This window comes from Triticum aestivum, chromosome 1D (genome assembly GCF_018294505.1).
Source record: "Triticum aestivum cultivar Chinese Spring chromosome 1D, IWGSC CS RefSeq v2.1, whole genome shotgun sequence".
NCBI lineage: Eukaryota > Viridiplantae > Streptophyta > Magnoliopsida > Poales > Poaceae > Triticum > Triticum aestivum.
The window spans coordinates 76,927,497-76,932,839 of NC_057796.1; positions in this window are offsets into that span (position 1 = coordinate 76,927,497).

Here is a 5,343-nt window from a genome sequence, read left to right on the forward strand (position 1 = left end):
CCACCTCCGGCGCCGCCGCCTCCCCTCCGGGCCCCGCCGCCGGCGACCGCCGCCCCGGGTCCCCTCCTCCTCCGCCGGCCCTTCTTCTCCTCCGGCGAGCGAGCCCGAGCAGCCGGCCAGATCCGATCGGTACTGTAGCCTCGTTGACTTCTCGCCCCCCTCTATTTCTCTAAGTCTGGAGATTTCATCAGCATATGCCCCTGTTCGTATCGCGATAACTTTGTGCATATAGATCTGATTTGCGCGTATAATATGTCAAATTGTTCGTCTCGTGATGCTCTTCATTTTGTTCAATTGAACCATTTTTATTAGAGGTCATCTTGATGCCCAAATCTTCGTTGGAAGAGGGCTAGTTGCTGTTGATCTCTGGTTCTTATCAGAACTTGGAGATTTGTCATTTTTGTATCATTTATTCTGTGCATCTTTTGAGCATGAGCTCTACATGTGTTTTGAATTATGCCATGCCATAGTTCCAGTGGTATATTCCATGTATTTTTGTGGTCTTTGTGGTGACTAGCACAAGTATGCAAAGTAGGCCCCGTAATATTTCTGATTTCAGGGACTTAGTGAATTCTCCAAGTCTTTGTCTGCTGTAATTTTGTTGCCATGTAAACTTGTTGTTACAGAGAGATCCATGCATATTTTGGAGATGTTCAGTAAGGATGTTTTGTAGCTATAGTTGTAGTTGATCCATTCCTGCAATTGTTTGCAATTTTAGAGTACCGTAGAATGTCTCAATCTTGCTCTACTTTTGCTATAAAATATTTCTGCCAGTTTCTTAACATGATTTTCAATCTTGCCAAGCTTATTGTAGTTGGTCCATACATGCTATGAAATTGTTCTTGCCATGGATATCTTCATAAACATGCCATATTGCTGTAGGTATGCTTGGTTTGTCATGCATTGCTCGGTAGTGAGTGCATCAAGCTCACAAAGAGGCCTACATATTAATATTTCTGCCATGCTCTGTTTTCTGCTAAGTCTGAAACCTGATAACGAAACTTGCTATGTTTACATGTTTGCCATCATATCTTCTGGTCCTTTTTGGCTTATGGTCAGTAAGGGACTTTTGTCATGAGCATTTAGTAGAACACTACCATGCCTTGTTTTACTATGTTAAGTTCCTGTAGCATGTTGATTTCGTGCTCTGAACATGGCTACCTGATACTAATTTCTGCCATGTCCAGTTTTTCCACTAAGTCTGTGAACCTGTAATCTTTTGCACTTTTGCCATGCTTGTTTGAGCTCGATATGTTGTGAACTAGACGTAGCTCAGTGTTCATCTTTTGTCAAGCATCTCCTGTAGATTACTTCCAAGTGCTTTTTTGCTATGTTGGGGTGCTGTAGCATTGTTACTTGTTGTATTTTAAATGCTATCTTGCTGTTTATCGCAGATTAGTGTCATTCTTGTTTTGCTTGCCATTTGCAATCCGTGCATCCGATTCCGGTGATCTTTATATCGATTTCGACCGAAATCATCTCATCTTTCCAGTGGCATGCTTGGTTTTCCAAGTTACTTCCATGTTCATCATTTTCCTTCCGGAGCACGCATATGCATCGCATATCATATCGTGCATATCATACATGATTTGCATCATGTTGTTTGTGCATTTCTCGTTGTTGATTGTGGTTCCGTTTGCTTGTGTTCTTGTCTTGGGTAGAGCCGGAAGACGAGTTCGTGAACGAGGAACCTGTCGAGTACGCTTACGAGGATCAAGCTTTCGACAACTCTGAGAATCTTGCAGGCAAGATGACCACCCCTCGAAACCACTTCTATCTTTGCTATGCTAGTTGTTCGCTCTATTGCCATGCTCGCTACCTATCACTTGCTATATCATGTCTCCTATTTCAGCCTTGTCAGCCCCTAACCATCCTTTCCTAGCAAACCGTTGTTTGGCTATGTTACCGCTTTTGCTCAGCCCCTCTTATAGCGTTGCTAGTTGCAGGTGAAGTTGAAGTTTGTTCCATGTCGGAACATGGATATGTTGGGATATCACAATATCTCTTATTTAATTAATGCACCTATATATTTTGGTAAAGGGTGGAAGGCTCGGCCTTATGCCTGGTGTTTTGTTTCACTCTTGCCGCCCTAGTTACTGTTTTACCGGGATTATGTTCCTTGAGTTTGCGTTCCTTACGCGGTCGGGTGATTTATGGGACCCCCTTGACAGTTCGCCTTGAATAAAACTCCTCCAGCAAGGCCCAACCTTGGTTTTACCATTTGCGACCTATACCTTTTTCCCCCGGGTTTTCTAGAGCCCGAGGGTCATCTTTATTTTAACCCCCCCCCCGGGCCAGTGCTCCTCTGAGTATTGGTCCAAACTGTCAGTCGCCGGTGGCCACCAGGGGCAACTCTGGTCTGGCCTATCGGAAGCTTGGACAATCCGGTGTGCCCTGAGAACGAGATATGTGCAGCTCCTATCGGGATTTGTCAGCACATTCGGGAGGCTTTGCTGGTCTTGTTTTACCATTGTCGAGATGTCTTGTAAACCGGGATTCCGAGACTGATCGGGTCTTTCCGGGAGAAGGTTTATCCTTCGTTGACCGTGAGAGCTTATGATGGGCTAAGTTGGGACACCCCTGCAGGGTATTATCTTTCGAAAGCCGTGCCCGCGGTTATGAGGCAGATGGGAATTTGTTAATGTCCGGTTGTAGATAACTTGTCACATGACCCATTTAAAATACACCAAGTGCGTGTGTAGCCGTGATGGTCTCTTCTCGGCGGAGTCCGGGAAGTGAACACGGTCTGTGTTATGAATGACGTAAGTAGGTGTTCAGGACCTCTTCTTGGTCATTGCTAGATGACGTCCGTTCCTTTGCTTCTCTTCTCGCTCTCATTTGCGCAAGTTAGCCACCATATATGCTTTTGCCGCTGCAGCTCCACCTCTTTGCACCTCCTTGTCCTATAAGCTTAAATAGTCTTGATCTCGCGGGTGTGAGATTGCTGAGTCCCCGTGACTCACAGATACTTCCAACACCAGTTGCAGGTGCCGATGATGCCAGTGCAGATGATGGCGTCGATCTCAAGTGGGAGTTCGACGAGGAACGTGGTCGTTACTATGTGTCTTTTCCTGATGATCAGTAGTGGAGCCCAGTTGGGACGATCGGGGATCTAGCATTTGGGGTTGTCTTATTTTCATCTGGATTTTGACCGTACTCGGTCTATATGATTGTATTTTGGATGATGTATGAATGATATTTATGTATTGTGTGAAGTGGCGATTGTAAGCCAACTCTTTATCCCATTCTTGTTCATTACATGGGATTGTGTGAAGATGACCCTTCTTGCGACAAAACCACTATGAGGTTATGTCTCTAAGTCGTGCCCCGACACGTGGGAGATATAGCCGCATCGTGGGCGTTACAACCATGTAACATAAGGGGTGAGGGGGTGGCGCACTCTATATAAGCCACCCCCCACCACTAGACTCGGGGCAGGCCCTCATTCTTCTCCTCCTAGCTCTCTCTCTCTTGTCACTAGTCTCAGGACTTAGCGCAGGCATGGGGATATGTTCTCCTCTCTCTCTCACTTACATTGTAATCTCCGGATACATACTTAGATAAACAAAGCATCTCCGGAGCACGAGACGTAGGGTTGTTATCTCCACCGTGAGAGGCCCGAACTCGCTAAAACCACCGTGTCACCCATTTGCATCTCGATAGATCATGCTCCTTTACCCTATCTTTTATTATTGTCGGAATCGTTCCCACGACAGTTGGCGCCCACCGTGAGGCATGGCGTCTATCGAGCCATGATGTGGATGATTATTTCTTCAATCACGCTGCGCTTCTGCGCCGTTCACTCGTCATCTTCGATCTTGTCTGCGGACGCCGTCGCCGCTCTCTCGCATATGGCCGACGCACATGCGGACGAGTGGGCGAGGAGATAGGACCCGTCCGACCATTGGAGCGGTGAGGTGCTACGCCGTGCTCGCCGGCCCTGCGCCGCACTTGCCGGCCCATCGCCGTGCTCGCCCGCCTTGCGGTGCGCTCTGTGGCCCTGCGCCACAGGTGCCACTAAGCGGCGCGCTCGCCGGCCCTTGCCTACATCACCGGTAGCACATGCTACCCTGTCACCTGCGTCTCCTTCGTCTGCGTCATCTACTCCCTTCGTTCGGAATTACTTGTCGCAAAAATGAATGTATCTAGACGTATTTTAGTTCTAGATACATCCATTTCCGAGACAAGTAATTCCGAACGAAGGGAGTACATTGAAGAGTACGTACCCCACAATCCCTATTGCATAACGTGAGCTTCATAATTCTTCGTGTAGTGGGTTGGCCGTTTCGTTGAGGTGATCGCCTCATTAAGCGGCCAATTAAGTATGGATTTCCTCCAACGCCAGTTACTCCATGGAGTGAGTGCCTAATTACGGCGGCCAATTAATGGTCATCGCACGGTGCTCCACCTCCTCTTTTCTTCCGCACAGGGCGCGCTCTCTCTTTCTGCATACACAGTCTCTTCGCGTGCCCCGTTATGCGTAATTAAGGCTAGATGCATCCGTACCAGAAAGTTATGCCGCGCATGCACGTATCTTTGCATGCTCCACCCGGGTTGACCCAGGCACACTTCCATGCACTCCCGGTTTGGTAGTGCTAGTGCATGCATGCACTCAATTGGCAAACGCACTTGACCCAAGTGCAATTCATGGGCGTAGTGCTAGTGCATGCATGCACTGAATTGGCAAACGCACTTGACCCAAGTGCAATTCATGGGCAAGTTACCATTTCGTCAAGTTAATCACCTCATTAAGCGGCCAATTAGGTGAGCATTTTTCAGCACCAATTACCTATTTACTGCAGCTAAAACTTCCGCAGTTCCTACGCCAGTTAATTGTGCATGCATGCATAACCATCCCTGGTCTTTAATCCTTGCAAAATAGCAATCCGTGCAGGGACACTTTAGTCCAGCAAAACAATATTCGTGGATATACTTGCTACTAACGTGCAGGGTCACTCTTCCGTCGTGGTCTCCGGACAGCAGTTCACTCGGACGAATGTTTCCTTTCGAGCGACTAACACGACGACGTGCAGTCGAACTACTGATATGCAGGTTAACTGAGATGAAATTTGTATCCAGACGGTTAACGTGCAGTGACTCGGACGCCCCGCGTATCGTCACTCCGCAAAACGCATCTACTTTACTCGGACGTCCCGTGCGTCGTCACTCCACGGGACGGATCTACTTCACTCGGACGCCCCGCACGTCTTCACCGGTTGGTCACCCCATCACCACTCGGCCGCCCCGCGCGTCGCCGTCGGTTGGTCACCTCATCACCACTTGACTGTCCCGCGCGTCGCTAATGGGTTGGTCACCTCATCACCACCCGGCCGCCCCGCGCGT